The sequence below is a fragment of the Vollenhovia emeryi genome, unplaced genomic scaffold, assembly GCF_000949405.1.
Source record: "Vollenhovia emeryi isolate VEMERY1.0 unplaced genomic scaffold, V.emery_V1.0 DF939143.1, whole genome shotgun sequence".
NCBI lineage: Eukaryota > Metazoa > Arthropoda > Insecta > Hymenoptera > Formicidae > Vollenhovia > Vollenhovia emeryi.
Window position 1 is genome coordinate 1,641,611 of NW_011967223.1, and position 27,153 is coordinate 1,668,763.

At 45.6% G+C, this 27,153-nt stretch overlaps 1 protein-coding gene and 1 non-coding gene across 3 annotated transcripts in view; both read left to right on the plus strand.

The window, feature by feature from the left end:
* The window catches only part of LOC105566677, a 401,439-nt gene that overhangs the window by 21,931 nt on the left and 352,355 nt on the right, over positions 1-27,153 (plus strand). For both annotated transcript variants that reach the window (XM_012020872.1, XM_012020874.1), the window contains exon 2: positions 5,101-5,222. The gene's annotated coding sequence lies outside the window, so the exon portion shown is untranslated. The remainder of the gene's footprint in view (positions 1-5,100; positions 5,223-27,153) is intronic.
* On the plus strand, positions 17,931-18,002 carry Trnaa-ugc. Its single transcript has one exon. It is a non-coding gene; the product is annotated as a tRNA-Ala (tRNA).

A 27,153-nucleotide genomic window follows, 5' to 3' on the forward strand; every position in this document is an offset into this window, starting at 1 on the left:
CTAATAAACTTTAGTTCGAGAGAACCAGCAATTCAATTCGAAAATGTACGCAACAGTCAGTTTCGAGATTAAACGTTGAACGATAAAAGAGTAAGATTGATTATCCTCGTTTGAAACTATGTGTACGTGACGATAGAGACAATATCTTTGACGAATGAAATTTGATTTGCGTATAATGTCAACAGAGAGATAGAGGGACTTAATATTACAACGCGACGCCATTACAATTTACGCGGTACATCGTCTTTAAGGGTCCATCGCCCGCGCGCGATGCGGACAGCGTCAATGGCGACGAGTTGGAAAGAGACAGAGCGAGGGGGATAAAGAGTAGAGTGCGTCCCTGTGCATACGCGCATACCGCGCGCGAGAGTAGCGCGAGGGAGCTTCCAGCGGGAGCCTTCCAATCCATCTGTAAACTGTCCACTTTGATGGCACGACAATCACACCCCGTTGTAACGAAGCATCGCGGCCGGCATTGTCTCGTTTGCGAGGAAATTGTAGTACCTGACCGGTCGAATTTATCCCGGTCGGCCGGTCCGCTTTCGCCGAGCGATTCCGAAAATAAAGATCACTCGGCGTTGATTGCACCATCGCCAAGTAATCGAGGCTCGCGCGCCGAGCGTAGCGGGTGACGCGCGCGCTATCCCTCTTCGAGCCCAGCACCGACCCCGTCCATTTTTTTTTCTCCCGGTTTTCCATTTACCTCCGCGCCGTCTGGTAGAAACGGTCCCGGTCTCGCCGATCGGCCGCGATAAGCCGTGAAAATAAAATATCGTCTACCACTCGATATCCGCGAATAATGCTCCGGCGCACGATTCGCGAATAAATCCCGTCGCATTGTTATCGATACTTCCGGCAATTAGAACGATTTGAAAACACAATCGAAACGCGTTCGTGGCCAGGCGGACCAATAGGGGAGTCGGTCCCGTTATTTCGTTGCGCGGGTCGCCGTACTCATGGCGGGACTCATTTAATTAGAGAGAGAGAGAGAGAGAGAGAGAGGAGGGGGTGGAGGGGGGGGAGTTAATGCGAGTTCGCTTTCAGATGAAAAGCGGAAATAAACGATATCGTCGTTGATTGTGCGAGTATCGGCCGGCCCGATAATCGCGTCGAATTCCTAACGAACGGAAAAACAGCATTTACCGGCCGCCCCCCCGTGGCCGCCTCTCTATTTTAATGAAGTCCAGAATATAGCTATAATTTCGGCCGGCTATCAATTTCGTCTCGGGGCACAAAGAGACACGTATAGGCGCGCAGGTGCGTCGCCATAATGTGACGGACAGCGGCGGAAACGCGGCGAGATCGGTAAATCAGAATGATCGATACGAGCGATCAGACGCGGATAGGATTACCGGGGGGATGCGATTTGTTCGGCAAATTATACCGGCAATCACCGACTGTCCCGCTTAATCGAGTCGTTATGCCTTCCTATATAACGCTGAAAGCCAATAAAATCGCGGCCATTCGTCCCGGGGTTATACGCATATATTGGCGGAGGAAAAACGCGATAAAATGACCACCAGACGCGCCGGCGAATAAAAATATGTTTTAATTGTTATGCTCCGCGGGGATGCGATGTGTAGGAAAAGCTAAAATGGGACACGAGTGTTCGCTGCGATGACGCAGCGGGGGAAGGAAAGCGTAGCCCGATGCCGGATGAAAGAGTTTTAAAGCGCTTTTAATAGCGAAGTAGGTTTTCCGGATCGTTTTATAACGTTCAGCGTGGATACCGCGGTACTGTCATTATTCATTTCGCGCGTCATTAACAGAGAGGATTATTTAAGGAGATATTCGCGGAAACGCGAAACCGTGAGTTGTCAATTTCCTCTCGCGTCGCGCACGTACGGTGGCAGCGAGAGTTCGCGCGAAAGGTCGACGAACCGTCCGTGACGGTACGTAAGTTTTTCCCTCACGACGGAAGAAGAACGCGTGAGAGTGAATTAATACATTAGGGTGCGCGACGGCGCCGCGGGTCGCGATGACGAAAGAGCGAGAGAGAGAAAGAGAGGGCACTTTTTTGTAACCGGAGCAACAAGTGTCGTATTCCTCTTATTTTTGCGCCGCGCATAAGAATACGCGCGTGTACGCGCCAGTCGCTGCCGGGGGCTAGTTGAAATTTAGTGGGCAGTAAAACTTTCGGCGTATATCTCGCAAAGTGGCGGCATCCATCTTGGAAATGGCCCCGTACGGCACTCCGCCACGGCGGGGAAATGCAAATTGTCGAATATTTATACGGGATCGTCCGCGGGAATGATTTGCATGGCGGCGTCGAGCCCCTTGGCCGCGCCCGGCTCCGCTCCCCTACGTCGTCTTTTCGCTCTCGAACGCGACGCGACGACCCAATCAGATCGGGATATACCCTATCGCCCCACTTGAGAATATCGTGAAAGTGGAAACGCATGATTGTGCCACGAGGCCATGAGATGTTACTCGTGCCACTCGAATGGAGCCTCGGGAGCATCTGTGCCTCTATGGACGCGAAAGCTCCTATCCCATTCCGGGCGCTGAGTTTGCTTTTCATATTCGATAACTGATAATTCGCATGTTATATTTCTAACTCGATAGTTTCGCTTCGTTGTATCTCCTTGTGAGGAGCATTTAAATAATCTCAACAAATGATACACGCACAGATTGTCGGAAATGATAAATTTCCGTTTAGATAATCGAGTAAACTGACTATCTCTTTGTAAATTATTCTCTCTTTCTAATATCTAAAGACTTTAAAGATCGTTTCTCTACTATCGCGTTCAGCGACTGCTATTCGCTCGACTCAATTGCGCACGGCGTGTCTCGTAAGATTTCGTAAACAGCGCAGATATACACGTGGTGGATCCGAAACGTCTCACGAACGATACCGGGGCCCGATTTATTCTCATGAGCCTCGACGCCTCCGACGCCGCCGCGTCTTATCGAGCTGGCGCAATTCCGCCGCGGTAGACGGTCTGGCGCGTCGCGTCGCAGCGTCGGTCCCGCTCTGCACTTTTGCACACGACCGACGGGAACGCGCGCGCGCGCGGCTCTCCGTAATATAATAAAGCAAACTGCGCGCCAGCAGACGGACGAGATAGCGGCGTGAGTAGTGCAACAGTTGCAGGACACCCCACGGGCTCCCGTTCGCCCTCCCTTCCCCACCCCCGAGTTTTGCGCACGTGGCATCGGCACGGGGTAACGATGTAACACCGGCACCGACGCGGCGCGCGTTACGAAACATACGCCGCGGCTTTTCCATTTTCCGCGACGCCTATTTCCGCCGCAATATCGCGCCTGCACACGCGTCTCTCATGCATTATGCGCGCACAACAGATGTAACAGTCGCGATATCACGCATTATGCGCGCGACAGATGTAACGGTCTGCCGTTCGCGCTCGCTGGCCGAGACTCGTATATTTTTAGCGAAATCGCCGGTAATCTCTCACGCGCGGAGCGCGCTGTTTATCCCGTCGATCTGGCTCACGTAAGATCGGAGAGCCTAATCGCGGCAAGCGGGGGCAAATTGACATAGAAATTGTCTAAAAGGCCTCCCGATATCAAATAAATAACATCGTATCTACTCAATGCGTAATATTAATATAGTTGATTGTTGTAATTAATGTGTGATTACCGCAATTTCGCTCCGCGGCGATTTGGAATCTATTATGTAGTAATTGATGATAATTAGAGATGGATAATTGGAGGGTCGGATTTTATCAGAATATCTGCACGCACACACACGCACACGCGCGAGGTATCTGCGTCCGCGGAATCAAGTTTATATTCAACGAAACGCATCGCGCAAGACACGACGCGAATAGTTGGCCGTCCGCGTGCCTCGCGCGTTGCCATTAGATCCGAACAAAGTGAGCCAGTTTAGAGAGGAGCCCGGGGAAATCGATAGACCGCATTACCCCGTGGTAGAGAGTCCGCGCTTCAAAGCTTAAAGTGAGTTTCCACGGGCGTTCGCGCGCCGCGCCGCGCCGGTTCACGAGATGACATCGTGCTGCATCGGCTGGCGCAAACATGTTTGCATTTGCAATCGTACCGTATGTCGCGCTATGCGCCTAGATGTATGTACACGCACGCATCGCGTGCATACGTAACGTACGCGCACATACGTACGCGACATATAGTATTCCGGGCATTATAGAGATGGCACAATGCATGTACACACAATATATAGAGTATATATAGATATACATATATAGCATGTACAACTGTAGACACACATGTATACGTATATACGTGCGTATGTACACGCGTCTGTACATGTAAATATATAGGTAAATATACACGTAATATATTTACATATATGTATATGTGTGTGTGTGCAGAAGCGCGCGTACGGAACTGCCGTACGTGTCCGTCACTGTATATGCATAACGATTATATGCCTATTAGAGGAGTACAGGGGCGTATACATATATACAATACAGACATATAGGAGGAGGAAGGAAGAGGGGCAAGATCGTGGGGGACGGCACCATTACTGGTATTGATGAGCAACCGGCCAGAGGAATTGGTTCAGCACGTGTGATCGATCTGGCTAATCTCCCTTTGCGGACAGCCAGATGCTAATCTTCGATCGATATCAGAGATAGGATGCGAAATTGCGTTAGCCGCCGCAAAAGCTTGCGACTGTGAGAAACTATTACCGCCGAAATGCATCCGGCGACAGGCGATTGAGCCGTGGATTCATAGTTGATGAGGTATCGATCTACGTAAGGCCGCTTGCCTCTCGCATCGCGAGGCCCGGCGTCGCTCTGGGAATCGCGCACGGTGTACTATCCGGGAAGCAATTCAAGTTCCTCGGAAATGAATCCGACATTGCTCCGGACTTCTGTTACATGCCGATTGTTATGTTACCCCGGTATTCGAGACGAAAATGCCAGAACAAGGCGGACCTCTCGGAATTCATCGCGATATACGTAACGCAGAATTTCCCGTATAAGTTCGGGATGTCGATAGGCAAATCTGTGACAATTATTTTATTGCGTCTACGTAGCTTGTATTTATTCAATAGTTATACTTTGTTATTCAACATATCCCAGGGAATATCTTTGTTACACACATAGCGAGCAATTTACAAAGATTATATTCATACGTTTATATCTCGCTTTATTTCAGGCGACGAATTTCAAGTCGGCCCAGTATCTGGCGCATGCAAAAGGGATTATCGGCGACCGTGGAATTGAGAAGTTTATCCCTGGCGTGCTGCAAGACGTAAACTCGGCGATCGCAGAGTCGAGGTAACGTATGCGTGAAATGTTCACTTATTGTGCCGCGATAATGTTAATCGGCCGACACAAGGCGGCCGCGCGGGACCCTCTTAGTATTCTCCCCGAGTCCGCTCGTCGCTTCCGTCGCTCGTTAGTCCTACGATCGTCCGCGTGCCAATCCTTGAGCTCTCACCTGGCAACGTACCCCTTGCCGATGCCCCATATTCGGATAGAAGCGCCATTGACTTTCCTGGTAAGGGTTCTATTAATTTCTTGTCCCTCGCGTACTGGTAAATTAAGAATAAATAAGTGAAAACGTGCATTTGTTAAGCTGAAAAAAGTTCCGATTGGTATTTCGATTAGTATCACAGCTGAGAAAAGGATGTTTCCGTGAAGCGCGTCACTAAAACAAATGTAACAGGCGCCAAAGTTGTATGGAGTCAATATTTAAAGGGCAAACTACCTAGGCTTTATTACAAACAAGTTTTATCCACGAACTTAATTGTCAAATTATGCGTCTTGACATGGATAATCGATGCCGGGTTTCTTTCTATTGTAATCCGTTTCAAAGTTTCCACTCCAACGTCTATTATTTTCTCATTTTTGTCACTCGATGCTCGGCGCATACGCAAATAGAGATCGTCCGTTTCCTCGTTATCGGCCCCGGCGAGCCCGGGAAATAGCGGCCCGCTTCTGATCGCGCCCCTTCGGCATCTTCGCGCGCCGGAACGAAACGAGGCACTTTGCTGAATTAAAGCGCGAACGGCACGCAACTCGCAACCTCGCGCGAGCGCGTGCACGCGACAGCGGACGCGCGTAGGTAGGTAAAGTTGCACGCGTGCATGCGTGGCGACGCTCGCCCGCCGAGAGATTCGCCGCGGTTATCTCCCTCGCTCGTTACGCCGAATTAACGCCGACATTCTTTATCTCGTAATCGGAGACCGCCAGGCTCGCGCGATCGCGCGGCTCACTAACGCAAGTGAGCATCGTATACGGTCGTTCAAAGCAGCATCGAGGTAGCGAACGTATCTGCACACTGAAAATGGCTCCTTTAATAATTCGCCCTTTTAAGGTGGCTCCTGCATAAACCGACCAAAAGTCGAAAAAATAGAAACTTTAGTATGCTGTAGTTGTAGAATTTATCTATCGGTGCTCAAAATTTTAGACCCGGTCGCCGATGAAATAAAATAAAGAAAAATGTTAAAGTTGTATTTTTTAACATTCCAGTAAACACCAAGTAAGTTACATAAATCCTCAATATTATAATATAACACCCATGTTATATTACATTTCCATTGTTAAGTAGAAAATTATAATGTTGATGTTATGTAACTATTACTTGGTGTTCACTGAGATAAGGGGTTATGGGCCGATCGCTCGCAGATGCACTTTGAGGGTTGATATTATTTTGTAGAAAAAGTAGATCTTAACAAATAAACGTCACAAGGTTGCAGCTGTGCTGCAAGCAACTACTTATTAGTGAAGTCAAAAGATACAATGTTTTGAGGAAATTTGACAACTCTTTGAAACTTCACTATATCACATATTTTTAAATATGTTCTTAAATGTGCATATATAACCTGGCATATATTAATGCATTTGATCAATAACGCATTAAGTGATATTTTTTTAATGAAAAGTCTTATGAGTTTATAAAAATCAAAGGGGCCCCACCAAAGCACCCGTACTAACCGCTCCTTCGTGCAGGAGCCACCTTAAGAATCGATCTTTACGAAAAAAAGAGGCTTAAACCAAGTCTCCTTCATTATATTAAACTAGATCGCAATGTTGCGATTAATAATTCATGCGACATACGGCTGCAGGGACACGGTAGGAATTTAAATATGATGATATTGAACGATTATGCAAATACCTTGGATAATAACGCGCCTCGCGTAGCTCGTGTTAACAGAAACTCATATTTTATCAAGCTCTCGATAGGTAAAAATACCAGGTTGTACTATTTAACTCTTCAACGATCGATTTATGCAAATCTCGTCACGAGGGTCAACGTTATTGCGGAACAGAATGCATTGCTCGGCGTGCGCGGCCCGTGAATATATTTCGCTTATATTTGTGTATATTACACAAAGTAACTATGGAGAGAGAGAGAGAGAGCAATTTGCCGATAACAAAAGCGCGCTCCGCTCATTAGAAATTCATGTATACAGCCGTATCTTTACCGTATCATCGATCGTCGCTTTTATTGTCGGCTAATGCGACGTGTAATTGAGAAGCCCCGCGCGCATAGCGCGAGGGCCACGCGGGACAAAGCCATGAAACGCGAGATTTACTTTATTGCGCGCAGGTGACGTAAATTCACGAGCTACTGTTGCGAATTAATACCGATCGTCGCGCGGGCCGCGCGCCGATAAAAATAAATAATCGACCGTACTTATTTACGAGTAAGCGCACTGAGCATTATCATAATTTTCTACTCAAGTACTCGTCGGATGCGTGTACACTCGGGTCGTCTCGTTCCCCCGAATAATACGACTTCGATCTAATACGTTATCTCACGCGATTTAATATGCGACGGCTCGCATTCATTATTACAATTTTTCGCTCGTGCCAGTGGCTGTTTGAAATATCGGAGATCGATATTTTAGGTTTTGCAGAGATTTTGAAACAAGCGCTGAATCGATATCGGTGAAATCGATAGCGATGTATCTTTAGACATTTAGTGCACTCTCCGTGAGCATTTCGAAAGTCGCCAGAGTCTGCGCATGGACAAAGGACCATTCCGCTTGTTACGAAGAGCGGTATTCGACGTCAACGATTGCGGCTCGATTTAGTCTTCTTTTCAGCGAGTCGGGGGCGACCCCGGCAATCTCGCGTCGCGTCGCGATCGATTAAAATATTTTCGTTAAAGCGCACAGTTGGTCGGCGCGTAACGAGTGATTCGTATCAGGGCTGATTGTAAATTGAGCGCGAAACCGCCGTTGATTGGTTTAAAATCAGATCATCGCGACTCCGCTCGCCGTCGGTCACTCGCGGCTGCATCCGTCGTCTGTGCAGTGCATCGTTCAGGAGGACGACGAGGGGTGCAGGGAAGGGGAGGGGGCGAAGGTGCACCCTCGGAGGGTCGGGCAGTGCAACGGAGGGTCAGGCCGTACGTACGTACCAATGCCCCCCGTGCGGCTCCCTAAAATGAATTACGCGAACGTGGATCAGTTGCCAGGCAACGTCTCTCTCGCCGCTGTAACCCGCAATGCACTCGCTGCAGGCCACGGTTTTTGTTTGTATTAGGAAATCACCCTGTCAGACGCGCGCGTCCGAGGGACACGCGCGATCGGAGAACGCGCGGATTTCGGGATGCGGCCGCGCTGCGTTTCTCGAAGCGCAAATTTTGGGACGCGCCCCGGGAACGCCGTATGATCGATATGCGGATCGAGCGATCGTTTGTGTACCTACGAGGGAGCGGTACATTTCCCGTGAGGTCGTGGAGTAATTAACGGAGAGGCGCCGGTCAATTCAAATTCAACATCCGTAGATCTGTTAGATTTCGTAAAACCGTCGGTGCATCGGTAATGTCTCTCTCTCTCTCTCTCTCTTTCTCTCTCTCTTCGTCTCGTGAAATGCTCGAGTGACTTTAGAAATGGCAATTTGGGATGTATTTAAATTTCTTACATCGATTCATGCACTCGCGTGTGCGCGCGCTGCCACGTCGATTTACATTTTCGGAATCTAAAGAGCGGGGTTTTTTTTTTCATTTTCGAATACGTTCCCACAATGTGCATCCCCGCCTTCCCGGTAGTTTCACGGTTGTAACTGCGATTTGCCTGCCCGCTCTTTCTCTCTCGCTCTTCCTCGCGAGAAGCGGCCTTTAAAGTTTCAACCCTAAAAGTGTTTTACGCTTGGCGTCACCCATTGATCGAATTTAAAAGTGATGCGTGCCCGGCCACCCGTTCGGATGACATCGCTTTGACACCCGGATGTACTGATTTTACAAGCAGGCACGCGGCGGAAACGGATTCTGGGAATGAAATTTAGGGTTGAAAAAAAAGGATAGACCGGCAGGAGGGGTGTGGAGGCAGGAGAAATGAGAGAGGGAGATGGCGAGAGTAAAAGCCACACGAAAGGGGTTTGAGGGGTGTACGCGCGGCAGTGCTCTTCGTGCACATTATACGCCCACGTAACATCGCTACTGACAAGCGTGGCGAATTATCTACTCTCGTGCGATAACTCTGTACGTTGATTCTAGAATCCTCTAATGCAGGAAGCTTGTTGCTCTTATAGATTCGCTATAGCCGCATATGTTCTCGCTGCAGAATATACTGCACAAATATTCTATAATATAATACAATTACCCATATGATACCTGAATCTTCAGAATAGCAAGTTAAAATAAAAATAAATAACATGGCTCCTATGATAAAATCAAGTATAATAAAAGGAGCCCGAGCCTGAACAGGATTGTAATGTCCGATAAAATTACTTTATTATGATAGCAAATGCATATATACGTTTCGGTCCTTATTGGACCATCTTCAGCATAACAAAAAAAAAATACAATTAAAAATATACATCGATTCGCGAATTAAAAGTATACATAGATTACGCAGTCAGTAATATAAAATTGTATAATAATAAATTAAGAGACGGTAGTACAAAAACACGCGGCGCAAGTACATAGATATAACATCATGAGTCAAAAAGTGAAAAACAGTAATGGTCAGGTAACGGTAAAAATAAGAAACAGTACGGTAAAAATAAGAAACACAAAATAAACGATGCAAGTGAATATAACATGATGAGTCAATGAGTAAAAAATTGTAACCGTGTCGAGCTATGAGGATGACGATACGGTAATTTTAATTGTATTTATTATTTTTTTCATTATACTGAAGATGGTCCAATAACCGAAATGTATAATATATGTACATTTGCTATTATAATAAAGTAATTTTATCGGACATTACAATCCTGCTCAGGCTCTGAGCCCCTTTTATTATACTTAAAATAAAAAATCTTAATAAAATATCGAGGATGTACAATTTAATTGATTTTATAGTTTTGTTGATTTTATTTTTCGCGCATTACTCGATAGAACAATTTTGACAAATTCCCTTTCTGAAAAAGAGATGTTACCAACGCGAATGTCGTTAATATCGAACAGTTGAGGCTTCTTTCCCGCGATCCGATTGGTTTTCTCGAAGCGCGGTGTGCTTCACTTCTCTTTTAGATTCATAGTAAATGAAGATTTGCAATTTGGAGAAATACTACATTTGTATACTCCAACTATTGAGGTAAAATCTCGTATCTTAGTAATTAGAATTTAAGTAACAACGATTTTTGTTTCGAAACATTTTCTCGATTGAACAGAATTAATCGTTAATTTAATCAATACCAATAAGTCCGCGGAATAATACGCAAAACGTAGCAACAGTCACGGAACAAAGTAATGTACAATAAAATATTAAGTACGGAATTTTCCATTGCGTAGGCAGGCCAACGAATTCTCAACGTTTTTTTGTTGTTTTCCACTCGGCGCGGTGACGTACGATGTTTTTGCGTGCCATCGTACCTGAAGGTCGCCGCGGTATCATTCGCTCGCCGAACGTCGAGCCGGCAGGCAGCAGCGAGAGTCGTCCCGTGCGTCGTATTACTTTTGCGTTATCGGTTTTCAAGACTCGATTGGAATGAATGCAGGAATAAAACGCTATCGATTTGCACACCATTATTAGTAACAAGTAACGTTCCTCGATTAATTATTCAATTTCTATAACTTGTAATGAGAAACGAATTACATGTTGAGGCGACGGCTCTTTATCAACGTATACATAGCCATTTCACGAGACTAACTCATATAAAATATTAATGTAAGCCGTGGTACTTTGTCGCGGTTACATCTCGTTTACGCACCGCGCTCTTAATTATCTATCGATTTCGTGTAATCTGTTCCATTTTTGGGAAAAGAGAGGAATGTGTGCGACTTCGGCGTTCGCGCTGTAATTCGCTCTGTCGTTCTTCGCAGCTCGAACAAAGTAAAGAAAGTCGCTTATCGCACGTCGTTACATTATGTAAATGTAATCGAAAATTTTCTCGATTAACTGCTGCAATTAATAACAACTATTTGTCGCTGGAAACTTCGCTCACATAATTTATTTTGAGGATTATATCGAATGACAAAGATTGTAAAATATCGTTTCGTTGCGGACTAATAACTACTTCTTTACCGCAGATTACGCTTCCGATGCTCGCGTTTATATCGTCAATTCAAAAATGATTTATCCATTATCCTATTGTTCCGAATCAAAAATGCAAGTTGTTTGATTGAGTAATTGTATCATAGAAAGTCACGCGATATTTGTTAATAATAAATTTGGTGTGTTTCGCGGTATTTCACATCGCGTACGGGAGTGCCCGAAATTTCGCACGATCGATTTTCGCGAGTGAACAGTGTTAGGTATGTGAGTGCAACAAGGAAATCTGAGAGGAGGAGGAGGCCGAGAAGGCATCGGGCAACAGTGAAGAAATCGGTAAGGTGAGTGTCTTACATTTTTATGTAATTTGCTACTTGTGCAAAATAAACCATCTGTTCTGCGTTTTCATTTTATTTATTTAAATAATTCGAACGAGGATTCGAATAAGTGTTAGAGACAAAACCATACGTATAAAATTTTGTGAGTTTATATTTGAAAGGAACACTTTTTCAATTCTATATAATTATTTTAATAAATACCTGTTTTTAAAAACATAAAATATGAAGTATATTTAATACAATTATTTCGATTTTACATAATTAATCTATAATAATCATATACATATTTGTATTTTTACAGTTTACCATATATAGTTGACGATGTACAACTCTGCTGTTGCGAATCGTATCAGTGAGTGATAAATTACTTTTTATGTTAAATTGACGTCGCGCCTACAATTACTTCTTTGCATGTGCATAAATTCTTAAAAATATACATACAATGCTCAACAACAAACTGCGCGTGTGAAGCACGCGTTTTGTCATTTCTAGTTTATTATTAATAATAGATCATTGAATACTTTTTAAAAAACTTGATTCATTACTCGAAACGATTAAATGTAATGTAAATTTTTGAAATTTGAAGAACAGAGGTTTTATTACGAGCGATCAGAAAATGGAAATCACTTAATTTATTATTATAATTATTTAGTTTTTAGATTGAAATTCCTATGTCTTAAAAAAGATGGTATGACTTTTTGAAGGTTAATGACACGTATGTTGTGTCTCTCGGAATTTATACGTTCGAACTATACGTCTGTGTGCAATAATGAATTCCGATCATATATTTCCCGACGATCCATCGCGTCTTAATTGGCCATTAATTCGATTTTATTAATCGCATTGTATCGCACGGTACCAGGATGAAGTACTGTGCGATTTTCGAATTCCCTCTGTTGTTTGAGGTTCGTTCGTTGCGCCAATTTGCACCCGGGTATTCGCATTCGCGAGCAGTTCGTACTTTTCTCGCGTGGCAATGTAACGAAGAGCGCATCGCGTGCGATTAACGGCGTGGATGTTATGCAGAATGCCGCGCAATTATCGTATTTTAGTGATTAGTACCCGCGTAATTGTAATTAACTGTATTCTCGCGAATAAATGCTCGCTATTTTCACTATCTGCATTGCAAAATTCGTTACTTTTACGAACAGCGCTCGATAAATTACAATATCGTTGAATTTACTTTCAATACAAAATACGAAATGAGCAGGAAAAAAGATAGTTCCTCTGCGATTAATAACCATTTTTATATAATTATAATAATTATAAAATTTCAACAATACAAAATTAGAAATATTCAAATAACACGTTGTTATTTTTATCAATCTACGGAAGACTGTCGGGTATCGTTGAATAAAAATCAGCAGTAGGGTCGACAATTTTTATAATTTACACACGTGTGTGTGCGGGCACAATGAAACGGACTTTGGCGTCCTGTCGATTGTCAGCGAATGATTATTCACGCCAGAGCCCTTTGGTCTCGCTAGATTACTCGGGCGGCGTATTGACAAACGGATTAACGTCAAGTTGACTTAGTATCGGCGATAAGGAGCCGATAACCGATACGTAATTGCGACGAAATGACCGGGCGAGGAGCCGCGCTCGCGGCGGGCGGTCTTTATCTTTGGCCGCGCGCGCGGCTCCTCGCGGTTTATATCGACTCTCGGCGTCAAATCGTAAAATGCGAGAACGGCCTTTTGCATACGGCGGGACGAATCGCGAGATTGGATGTGTCACGACTTTTATGCGCGTCCAGACGACGATCCTTATCCCCAGGCTCGCACTCTCGGCCGATCGCTGCATGCTGAATTTCCACGCCGCCTCGGCCGTGCGCGCTTGACGTCGAATCCTCTCTCGCATTTTCGTGACGATCAGCGATCGAGTCGTGCCCGTCGATAGGCGTGACGATCGAGCGCGAGATAGGTGCCGCTTTGAATATTGCGGGAGAGAAAACGGAAAGTAGGAGTTATAAATTATGCCAAGAGAGTGTCGAACCACTCGCACGAAGCTTTGCATATAAAATTTTATATACAAAAGCGGAAAAAGATGTCGCTCTTGAGAAATTACCGCGACATTTTCCGAATCTGTAAAATGCGACAAGGCAAAATGAATTGAGGTTGAAATACGCAATTAACGCGAAACAAAAAATGCTTATACGTAAATATTGCAATAGCAAGGAGATTGTATTGCGAGCGTATAACACCGCAATAAACCGCGGTAAACGTTTGCCCGTGGAAAATGCCCGTATTTGCTATCCCGACGAAAATCGCTCTCGCTTTGATCAAGTATATTACGGGAAACCTATAAAATTCGAGGAACTCCCGGGGCTGCGCGTTATCCGAAAGCCTACGGACCGCGCTTTATCTCCCGAATGTAAAGAAGCGCCTCGCTGATACCGTTGGAAACTTGCTGCGCCGGACCGTATTTACCGAGAACTTTTCCTGAAGAATCACACACAAAGGGCCTTCCCGGTGGGCCACCGCGGGTTACTTTCGTGTAAACAGCAATCTCTTCTCCGTGATGGCGGGGCGGGGGGTTGGGGCGCGGGAGGGCCGGGCGGGACGTTATCGCGGGATTATTTCTTTCATTCATCTCGGCGACTTAAGGATTCTAAGAATAAAATATGCAGGCCGCGTCTTTAGAAGGGGCAACGTCGCTCCTCCAGGGGCCCACGGCCGTTTTCTGGTAATTACGTCGGTTAATTGCAGAGGACGGCCTCGCTCACGCCGCTTGTTACTCCGCCGAGTACGCCGGTTCCTGGTGTGCCGCCGCTGTTACTGGAAGGTAGCAAAAGAATGTTTACGGGCACCGGGTATTCTCCGACTGTTAAAGCATAATAGGACGTATGCCTGTAGGCGCCTCACTTAGGCTTCGAGGATTAACATCGCTAATTGTTCGTCTCAAAGGATGCGAGAGAGAGCCACCGGTAAGCCGTTCCAGGGGGCAGTGTCCCGGAAAATTAAGGATTAGCAGCCAGTTCTGGAGAGAGAGAGAGAGAGAAAGAGTGGCGTTCGGGGGCGGTTATTACTTCATGCCCGCGTGATGGGCGTAATACGCTGCTGTAAAATATGCCTTCTTAGAACTTCCGTGCACAAAGGGTTTAGCCTTTAAGAGGCGCGGTGAAATATTGGCGGCGTAAGGCGCTTGGAAGTGATCCAGTGTTTTAAAATTCAAAGGGAGAATATTTCGCGCTCGCGAGCCCGACGCCTGGCTCTTGAATCCTTGACGTACTACGTGAAAGCTTAGTTAATAGTAGCGTGACTTATTTATATAGTTTTGTCGAGACGTAAGGGTGCAAAGAGGCCCGTTATTCATTTTCTTGAGATGAATATTGGAGACGTTATTTTATCGCGCGTTATCGTCAATTATTCCCGCGGTACCCATCGACGAAAATATCGAAGTCGGGATTTACGGTGCTTTCAAGATACGCCCGGAACATTGTTTTAAAACACCGCGCTATCATTCTCATGTTACTGTTTGCCTTTAGATTTACAGAGAGGGAGATTCTCGGATTTATATACGATAAGAACACTCGTTCTTATTCATCTGCCTCCAAAATATCACGTTACGTCCTAGTATCACGTTACGGTTTATCAAGTTTTCAAACGTACAAAAATATTTAAAAGCTGGTATTGAATTGCAAGTTACTAAGTTATCGTAAAATATTGACCTGCACGCTGCAAATAGGGAAAGAAAATTAAATCTTGACGTATAGAATTATAACGTATCCAATAAGACGCGTGAAACGCGATACTTGCGAAAACAGCCATAAACGTCCTACTAGCCATTTGTACACATATTTCCATTGGATCAAAACATTATAGTCTAACATTAGCGACATTTATGGGCATCGTGTGAACGTATTACAGGTGCACAAAGATCGGTGTACACGATTTTGTACACGAATAGTTGGACAGATTATCTTTTTTTCTGCAAAGGACATTTATAGAGTTGAGAATAATACGCGTTATTCGTGCGTGGATTAATGGCACACGATCGTTCGAGTGTGTAATGCGGTGCATAATGTAAGTTGCGACATGTAAAGTTTCGCTCGGAGCAAAAGCCGCGGATTACCGGGACTTGCTTGCACAACGTGCCCACAAAGTAATTAAGAATATATCAGCACGTTTATGAATTGTAGCGCGCCACACGAATGGTCGATAGCCGACAGGCGATAGACTGATTTCGTCGCCCTCGCTCTGTGTCGAAGCGTATACCCACACTCTCTCATATATCAAACGATACGTCACGCGTCGCAATTACTCGAACAATAGCCGCTTTCAAGACACGCGTTTCTCCGTCAATTAGAAACCGTTGAAACTGCAATAATGTTTGCAACACCGGAATTTATTCGTGCGTTACGGCATTCACATGCCGCGGGTGAATAGATGTCGCGAATTTCCGGAAATTTCCAAGACGCCTCCGCGGAATCTCCAGTAAAATAATTCCCCGTTATCTTAACGATAGCGGAACACAGAAAACTACTTTAATATGCGACTGCTCACGCCAACTAGTAATTCTCTCCTAATTGAAATCAGACGGATAATTAAATTAAAGGGATTAAAATAAAACGATAGTACGAAAAGGACAGGCACGGCGCTGGAAAAATGTTAATTACGACTTTTTATCAACGCGCCCTGTCGCATCAGATTATTTATTTACCGTTATTTATCTTAAAACTATTTATTCCTGAAATGGCATTCTCTCAAGCAACTCGTTCTCTTTTATCAAACTCTGCTCTGCCTTTCCTGAAAAACACTAAACGTAACAAACATTATAAGTCTTATAACACAGTATTCATAGTCTTCCACTTAAGGCCTGAACACACGGAAAGACTTAAGCAGTAAAACTTAAGACTTACGAATTTCAACGGAATTTTCAGCATTGCTTAAGTTTCAAAATGGCTGCTTACGTTCTCGGCTCCCATTGGTCATTTCTTTTAAGTCTTAAGTTCTACTGCTTCAGTTTTCTCATGTGTTCGGGCCTTTAAGATCATCTTAAGTTTAACTTTAGATGGCCTTATAAAGACTCCTCCTAGTAAAATCTACAACAAATCTCGAAATCATGCAGTATCGGACTTGGAACTTCCTTAAGTGCCCATCTACAATAGAGATTTAAACCCTACGCCTTAAGTAAATCACAGTCGCGTATTCTACTCATACTTGACCGTGATTGGCCAATTTCTTAAGGCTTAGGGCTTAAATCATCTATTGTAGACTGGGACTGATGCGGCATCAACAATTGTACATTCGTATATTAAACATAGGCGCGCTCGATCGAAGATTACTTTCTCTCGAGTTATTCCCCTTCTCGCTCCACTTATCGGCGCGTCTATCACGTCATCATTTAATTCGCGCCGAGCTGATTCGCGAGCTTTAGAAATGCAAATTAAACGGGACAAGGAAAACACGACGACGGGACATTATCGCGCGTCAGAAGTCGCTGAACGGAACGGAAGAGACTGCGAGTGTGCGGGAATGAGCGCGAGCGGGCGACGCGCGCGCCGAGGATAAAAGTGTGACGGACGATAGATCTTCATTAGACGGCGACGGTGCATAAGTCACGCGACGGGGGGCCACGACTTTTAGCCACCCTTGTAATTCTCCAGCACGTATATAAGCACGCCTACCGTACGGGTACATGATAATGACCGCACGATCGGCACGGATAGCTTCTTCGCCATCACACGCCGCACAATCCGATCGTTCGTTGTGTTACAAAAAATTGTTTCTAACTTTAATTGTTATTTTATGATATTTAAAATATTTACGGCGAAGCAAACCTGCTAGAATACAGTGGAGATAGACGCAAAAACATTTATATATACATAGAAATGCATTGTAAACGTTGAAACAGACGCTTAATTATTTAATCAAATATTTAAATGAAGCGTCTCTTTTTTCAAGTTTAAATTTATAAACATTACTCATCGACCGTATATCTCTGCTGAGAAAGAGAATATCGGTAAGTCGTTGTTACAAAAATCATTTTCAATTTGAATTGTTGTTTTATGATATTTAAAATATTTACGGCTAATTAAACCTGCTAGAACAAAGTGGAGATAGGCGCAAAAACATTTACATATACATAGAAATGTATTGGAAATGTTGACCCTGAGACAGATGCTTCATTATTTAATCAAATATTTAAATCAAGCGTCTGTTTTTTAAGTTTAGATCTAATACACAATCATAAAACACAGGCATTACTCATCGACGGTATATCTGTGCTGAGAAAGAGGGAACTGGTGAGTCGGGGATGTAGCTCAGTGGTAGAGCGTTCGCTTTGCATGTGAAAGGCCCCGGGTTCGATCCCCGGTATCTCCAATCTTTTGTCGTTTCTTGCTTTATTATTTTTTTTCTGTACTTAATATGTAAACGATAAACTCCATCTTTGTATTTGCTCGTTACATGTTCGATTTATTGAATATCGTCTTTCTCATTTAATATTTCGGTAAGATAAGCAGTTTGATAGTGGAATATTTATATAAACACGCCTTACTTCTCTTTTTTTCAAGCCTTTATTACCACTTTATACGTATGTGATATAAAAATTAGCTCTTTAACCTCCTTCTCTCTCCTTCTTTACTCAAAATATCAAAGTTATTCAATCGAGCCATATCTACGTATGTGCAAATACGCAAAAGAAATATCATTGTGTTGCATCACGAATAACCGTGCGTGGAAGACGGAATATTTCTCTCCAGCATTCTCGTGGCCTGTGGTCAATCAAACCTTTTTTTTAAGAAACCGTACAACTGAGGTCCGTTACGTCTGTCTACCGTCCGGCTGTTTTACGTTTCGCGAAGCCGGAAAATCGCCAAGTTCGCGGCGAGTTAGTTAAGGTTTCGTCGTTTAATTTCCCCACAATGCCACTCCGGCCGCAACCGAGGCTTTCCGTTTTTTTTTTTTACGCGTGTAGCGGAGCGCAAGAACGCACGCCTTGAGTAAATTGGAACGCGCGTTTCTACGTTTTCCGCGCTATAAAAAAAGGGCACACGTGGCGTCGCGCAAATATAGGAAAACGTCAGAGGTATCGTCGGGCGATGTATTACAGCAAATACCGTACCGTAAAACAAACGCAAGTGAGTAACGAGCGAGACTTGGAGCGATGGACGACGTTTATTTTCTCGAATACCTACACGCGAAGAGAGCTAAATGCCGCGAGCGGCGGATTTAATAACTCGAGCGGTTCGGTGTACCGGGATGAAAAGCCTTTTGTCTCGCATGTTCGAAAACGAGGCAAGCGAGTAAGAGGAGAAGGAGGTGGAGGAGGAGGAGGAAGAGGAGGAGGAAGAGAAATAGCCGGAATATCGAGGCCGCGGCAGAGTAAAAAGGGTAACTAGAATAAAAGAGACGTAGGGTGGGAGGGTGAGTTCGGTCGCCGATTGAGCGTGCGTAACTCGTCCCGATGGGGGCTTGCGGCGGGCTGTGCGCGCCTTCCCGGCCGCGTCCGAGCCGGTGGACGGCGAGGGAGATGCATTACGAGGAGGAAAAAAAGGTGAGGGGCGGGGGGGGGAGAAGAGCTGCACATGACTGCGGGATTGCATTGACTGCAGCGGAATAACGCGGTTTCGAGATCGCGTCCGCGTTCATAATCCACTCATGCGGGGATGCCGGGGACTGCATCCGGGCGACGCCGCGCCGCGCCGCCCCGCACCACTCGTCGCAAGCGCAAGCTATGCACTTCTGGCCGAAGGACACATTTATCGCTGATGCATTTATTGCTCATGCACCAAGGGAGGAAATTGACGTCGGCGGCGCCCATTGTCGCCGCACGACGTCGCGAGCTGGTGGCCGAGTCAAGGGGTTGACCGGCTGAGACGGGAGGCAAAGGGAGGTCACGCCATTCCTACGGCGTTACGTCATACATCGATTCTCTCGGGGATTCCCACGGAGTCAACTCGCCACTCGGGAGCTCGTTGCATCACCGCCACCACAGGTAACTGCGCAGCGCAGTTGCGATGTACGTACGTTGCGTGGTTGGTACTGCACAATTGTGCGTGTGTGTGTGCGCGTGTACATTTCTCGTATAAAATATGTACCTGCAGAAACACGTAACTCTTTGATCCCATTTTTATCCCTTACTGAAATTTACGTTTAGGCAGGAATAAAATGTGAAATTAATAACCACCGATGCTGTACGTTCAAAAATGAAAATCAGTAACGTTATTACGTTGGGTTGAGTAAGACGCGTGGATGAGTCGTTGCTTTCTTTCTCTGTAAGAAACATGGATCAAAGGAGTGAAAAGTTGCTCGTTTGAAAGAGCCAAACCTTCCACCTAGTAATCATCTTTATTGTTTGCGTCCAGCCAAAATGGATTTCAAGAAAAAACTTGATTGATGCAATTAGCGACATCAATCAACCAGCGCAGCTTCATTAATTTTTCTACTTGACTATAGCGCGGATGCTCAACATCGATAGAGGAACGTCGTAGCACGATTTCCAAAGAAGAGGAGCAAAAAGAAGAAAGGGATAGTAAGAAGAAGCTGAGGAAAGAGAGGAGCGTCAGTGTCCGTATATATTCGTCGAATATACTCTGTCTAAAACTTTCCTGGGATACTTTTTAGTAGCGCGCGCGCGCTATAGCCGAGTAAAATTAATGAAGTTGTGCGCCGGTTGATGTCATTAAATCAATCAATTTTTTTCAAAATCCACTTTGGCTGGACGCAAACAATGAAAATGGCTATTACGAGGAAAGTTTACTCTTTCAAACGAGCAACTTTTTTAATCCCCCTAACCCGGTTCTTTGCAGAGATAAAAGCAATGACTCATCCACGTGTCCTACTGGGACAATCTAATAGATTATCTAGCAATGTCTCATATCTACCAGCGTTGAATCGGATTGATTATTTGTCGCGTAGACACTAATTTAAGATCTATTGTTTATTACTTAACGACGAAACTGCCGTATCTTGGTTCCGTTTGGGCAAATCGGCGACGCGTACAATATAAGGCGCGAGGTGAAATGATAATTAAAAGCTAACAATGTGTTAACACTCTCGCGCGCGTTCGATTTAACGCGCTGTTGTTTTACACCACATATGCGCGCCGTAATATCAGCGCGATGGAAGTGCCGTAACTGAGAATGATTTGATTGAATTTAACTTCCGGGGCGGACAATCAAAAAAGCAATTTCAACGCGCGTCATTGCCGGGGCGTTGAAATTCGTCGGCGAGCGAATTAAAAAAAAAGGAAGCAATCGAGAACGCGCGGCGCGTCTCGCTTCGGGGGTAATCGCCGTCGCGTGCCTAAAAATGAGACTGCCACGACTGATTAATCATCGGCAATCTCGCGCGGGAGAATGGCGAAAGGACGCCGCCATTAGCGGCAAATGACGAAAACTCCGTCACCGGGGGATGTATCCATGCTGCGCTCGGAAAACGTTCGGCGTTATTTTTCTCTCCCTCTCTTCCGTTCGCTCCTCTGGCTCTCTTTCCGCTCGTACACAGCCGTACACGACGAGAGAGGAGAGATACCGCGACGTGCGGAGGGGTGGGTAATTTAATTGAAATTCCCCTCTGTGAAATTGTGGAAAAATCGAGTCATGCGATCGCCGGGGCCTGCGCGAAAATGAAATTACAGGAGAAAACGAGGTTTGTCCGATGATGCAGGTGAACGCCAGTTTCATGGGGAGACGGTCGGAGATCGGGGGTGGCAGACGGAGAGACAGAGCAAGTATCCGCACATGGCCGGGGCCTAGCCGGTCCTAGCCGACGGCTTTGCGTGGACAAATTTTTCGGTTTTGAATTTCCGCGCAAATTGGCCTTGCGAAATTACCCTCAATTACCGCGTCGCGATGCGGCTACCACGATGCGAGGTGCTCTCAATACGGCCCCGAGCTCCGCGACTCCATGCTGGAAAATATCCTATTTCGCGCGGGCACTCGGGCTTTTCGGCCGTGCAGAAACGAGGGGGACCGCGCGCGCGCGTATCGCGCGACACGCAAATTGCTCGGCAAAAATCGGTCGATAATCCAACCCGGTAATCGAGTAGTTTTCCGGAACGCTGTCCCGAAACGCCGCCCGCGCCGAAATATCGCGCGTGGAAATATGCGCCCCCGTGGCGTACGAGCCACGAAATACGAGGGCCTTGGATTCCGCGAATAGCTCCATTCGTAATGAAATTGTTTTTAATTAAGCCTGCGACTCATAACGCGCGCGCGCGCGACGCTCGGGAACCGACCTAGGATAATTTGATGACGAGCTGAAAAATTCTCGCCAACGTTACCTTCGGACCATTCGTTTTGTTCACAATCAGTTAGAACAAAATTAATGCATCAAACCCTGAACGTGTATCTCGCTGACGCGCGAAATGTCCGACTGCTCGCGAATAACTCGATAATTTTATACTTTTTGAGCGATATACGCCCAACATTTTTATTAATCTTTCACGGCGAGGCGCGGCAGTTTATTATCATATGTCTGCGCGGCGCTCGCGGTGATAACGCGTGCAAATATTTCTTGGCAAATGAAACTCGTTGCCGCGTACACGAAAAGCTTTCGCGGGCGAACGTAGTCATAGCCGTTTTTAATTAAACTTCCGTCCGCGGTGAAACGCCACGGCGACTATGTGCAACGCGTTCGTTAACCGCGCGTAAACTTCGACGGGGTTGGGGGGTGCGGACCGAAAAACTTGGTATATCCTCGCGCGCCGCACGAGGCGAGGAATTATTCATCGCGATATTTCGCGCGAGATTCCCCATTAAAAATGTATCTTCCCTCCCCTCCGAGTGGGCGAGGAGGCGACCTATCGTCGCGCATATTTTATATTACGCGCACTTTAATTACCGAGAGCCGGTACGCCGAAAGCGACGAACGTAAACAGAGGCGATGTAATTCGATTCGCCTGGCACAAATATTTGTGGCCGTGTAACACGCCGCGATGTTACGCGACCCCGGAGTCAGCGGATTGCGTTACCGGAACTGCGTACAACCCCGCGGTGTGTGCATACGCGCGCGGGGGGTTTAACCCCCCCCCCCCACCAGCCGCGGCGCATCCGGGACCGCTGCGGGTCAGTTACGCGAAAACGTTGACTCCGCGGCTCGCCCGTGTCCGCGTGCATCGCGTTTCGGCAGGTGTAGGGCCGTGGCCTCGCCGTAAGTACGGCATTGTGCGGTTATGCAAGGAGGATTATGTCAGGCAGGGACGAATTAATCCATCACTCGTGGGCGAAACAATGGCGTCGATTGTCGATTATTTCGCCATTGTACTGAGTAATCCCGCGCGGAAAAATAATAAGGTTGCAAAATCGGCGTGTGCAACGTTTCCGGAATGAAACGCCTCTATAATATCGCGCCCGGAGGAAATGCGACGTGGGAAATGTTGTAATTTTTCCGATTATAGAGTGCATATAATATATCGTAACGATTAATATATTGAAATTGCGATGACAATATGAGAATATTGTCTCTCATTGCATGCGTGGCTTAATCGAGAGCGAATATATTTTTCAAGCGTTAAACTCTCCCATCCCAAATTAATAATAATAATATATTTACTATATGCGTACGATATTCAATAAGATTAACAAGTACTGAAGCGAGAAGAAATACAAGTGCAAAAGGCGAGGCGTCGGCAATACTGCTGCGACGCCTTCTAACTCGGGCAAAATAAGATGAATGAAGTAAATTAGCGAAGGATACAAAACTGTCACGGACGAGAAGTCGCAAAGGTCTCGCGTTAAATAGTAAAAGGTTCGAATAAACTACGAAATAACGTGTGTGCGCGCGTTAATTCGCATCGTATCGGGAGCTGCCACGATCAACAGTGTGATTGCACAACCTATCAGCCCCGCGTAGCCTCGTTTCTGGGAGTAACGGCCCTGCTTCCCATGCGTGCCGAATCGGATGCGGCGCGCAATTGCGGCGCAACTTGCCGGTCGCTGCGGCGGCGGGTCTGTATGCGGCCGTGCGCATCGCCGAATCGTAGGTCAGTTACGAGAAAATATTGACTGATCGCGCGTAATGGCGCATCCGATATTAACAATAGCACCGCCCCACGGATCTATCCGCTATCTCTCCGCTCCGTGCGCGCGGGCGGCCGGGCCGCGTACGCGCGTATCAACGTGCGTGAGCGTCGTGCGTGCACACAGCGCGGTTATAACGGGGTAAACATAGGCGCGCGGATATTAAAGCGAGCGCATTTCCTGGCCTCGCATCAATTGTCATTAAACGACATGATTATTGCGCATGTTGACGATTATTGCTGCGATAGACCATTACTGGAATATCCGTGCGAGCCGCGGCCTCATAATGATCGATAGCCGATATATATTCATCGGGCATTTCGTTAATGGCACATTGTGCGAGCTAGTGGCGCACGGGTCTCCCGAAAATTGCGACGTTTCGTTAACGAGGCGTTTCGAGGATCGCTGTTAACCGAGGCGTCGTTGCCTCCGGTTTACGCGAAACACCGGGCATGGTAGATACGCGAGTGGACGATAGGCGAATCAAAGGGTGCGGGAAAATAATGGAGATTTTAATGCGATGATTTGTATTTCACATTTATAAATTCACAGCCAACTGAAATAGGGAACTTGTCGACTTTTTTAAATTCAAAGAAAAATTGCGAATATATTTTTGCCAAACAACGTCGCGCGTTGTACAGTGATGGAAAGAATGGCTGCGACACTTTTTTTTTTTTAATGAGTTTAGGAACTCGAGAAATAGATCGGAAACGCTCAACGTGGTTTCGGAAGGGCCATCGAGTAAAATATTCCTCGGAGAAGATTTTGAAACGTAACCCTCAATCTAAATGCATGTTTCTAAGCTCATTAAAAAAAAGTGTCGCGAGCATTCCGTCCGTCACTGTACACGGTCACGTTACTTAAATAAGTTTTCTCTTTTTAAGTTTCTTACTTGGACGGAAGTTTGCCCGCGATGTTGAACTATTCTTTGTACGCATCCTTTTTCAAACTTTAAAAAAATTTGTTAAACGCGACGTCTAGTCTGTGTTTATTCGCGACGTATTTCGAACATGTTAGTGCAGGCTCCTCGTTTTTACAATAGAAGCGTTACGGTAGCGTGGCTTTTCAGCGTTGGCCCTTTCGCAGAAAAGGGAAAGGAAAGTAGAAAATCGAAACAGCTACCTGTTGATCGTGTAATTGTAGCCATTTAACCAATTAACGGCGGATATCGGCGGTGCACTGTGTGCGCTTCACAAAGAACGAAGACTTTCCCGTTGAACGATGAAAAGCCATCGTCCCAGGAGCGAGTCGCTTATTATATCGTTGGTATATTGCAGTACGTTACGATACGTCGACGATCCGATGGCGGAGAAGAGGTACCTGTTTAGCATCGCGTTTAGCAGAATCACGCCGCCACTTTGGCTCGATACTCGTGGCTGTCGTCGCGAATGATCGATCATATCGCTCGCCCGCGCGTAGTCGGAACGGGAGGATGATCTCGATGACTCGCACCCTCTGAATTACGTCTCGCATGTTGCATATCATATAGAGAAAATCCCTCGCGAGCATGCATCGCTGTATAGAGCGGGGGAGAAGGCAGGCGCCACCGATCCTTGCGAATAAACTGCCGGGAGCCAATTGAGGATGATAAATCTATTTTATTTTCGGCGAATCATGCGACTCTCGTGGGGAGAGTAATGGAGATTATTAGGAAATGCAGGTGCCGCTTGCGGATATTATGAGCTCTATCGAATGGCTCCCATAAAACAATAATGGGATATCGGTCGAGTGATGCGAAGAGAAAATGGAAATGATGCGAAAGCGCGTCCGCTTCGCTTTATCACGAGACGCGCGCGTAAATCTATACTGATTTTCATTATCGGCGAAAGTGGCGATGAGAGTAATTGATATCGGGGAAATTAGACGAACCTTCTTATTGCGCGCGCGCACACAGGAAGAAAAGTTTAATTAAACGTCACGAGTTGCTACGAACATAAATAGTTCGCGCAATTGTATTTGCTGTGGATTGTAATTTTAAGCATTGAACTAAGTATCCAGATTATTAAGACAACTATCTGATGTTTTTCATTCGTTGACACTGATGTTGCTTCAACGATTTTATTTCAATTACACTGATCTTGTTGATACATCTTTTTCCCGCGCAGACTATTCTTTTTCCGTGGCACTTGCTAGTTCAGGCGGAGCGGTTTCGACGATTTCTAAATTCGGAGTTAAACATTTTTTACAATGGAATTTTGCGGGATATAATTAATCGCTCCGTCACAATGGAAAGGAAAGAGATTCTCCGCGTGCCGGTTGTAAAGCATCAGAGCACGGAATATCAACGGGAGACGAATTTATCTTCCTCCATTTTCCGGCGGCGTCGTATCTCTCGCGACGGTAACGAGGGGTGGGAAAGAAGGGATAAGAGAGAGAGAGGGACTTGGGACTTTCAAGACCGATTTCGGTTTATCACGCCGGCTTATCTACGCTGTACGAGTATTCACGCAAATTTATCGATCTGTCTACAGCCGTTTCGACATAACCGAAGCGCTTCGTTTCGGCTCTCGAGCGTCAGCTTTATGCCACGGTCCCTCGGGGACGCGATAAGGAAAGGGAAAAAAATAAGAAACCACCGGCGGAGTCACGTTATGAGCATGAATTTTTATATTGAGATCTTATCGGCTAGGGTACCCGGCGCTACCGGCAAGGGAAAATAAAGGAGAGGATTTGCGGCGCCATAATGATGTTCGCTACTGCAACGCGCAGTTGCGCGAGATGGCCAATTTATTCGTTCATTTTGTCCCTTTCGAGATTGATTCTTTTTTTTTTTCAAAGTGCTCGGTACTTTCTGATATCTTCTCTGTTTCTCTTTCGCTGATATTATTTAATGCAATTTGAAAATACGACCTTAAAATTCATTAACGCGAATCATAAAATCTACGTGTTTTAATTTCTACAAAATTCATACAAATATTCGTAGGTTTACCGTGTCGTATTATGAAACTTGAAATGTCTTATTTAACGAAGCATTTCCTTCGTCAGATAGCAACACTTTTAAAGACGGTTGATTAGTTGCTGCTTGAGTCATCGTTATCACGCGGGAATACACGTAACGGAACGATATCTTAGCTATGCACGCGCGATTATACGCACACGTACACGATGCCGACTACGAGAATAAGTCGGCAGGCAACGCGACGTGAGACGTGCGACGTGAGACGTGCGACGTGTGACGTAATCAAGGCCAGAACGATAGCACGTGCTGAGAGAATACGAAACAATATGTTAAAGATACATGACTCTTACATCCACGGGATGTGTATATCGAACGCGTGATTTCTCTCAATATTATTATAAAGGGCGTTTGATATATCGGAGTACAACCAGCGTAAAATGTCTTCTTCGAGGAATGAGTAAAAAATGTAAAAGACGCTTTTACATTGAATACGTAATTTTCGAAATATTTTAAACAAAGAGCAGCGCGACTGAACTTACGTATTAACATTTGAATGTACAACATTAATTGGTGACACATATTTTGTGTGTGAAGTAAAATCAACACGCTG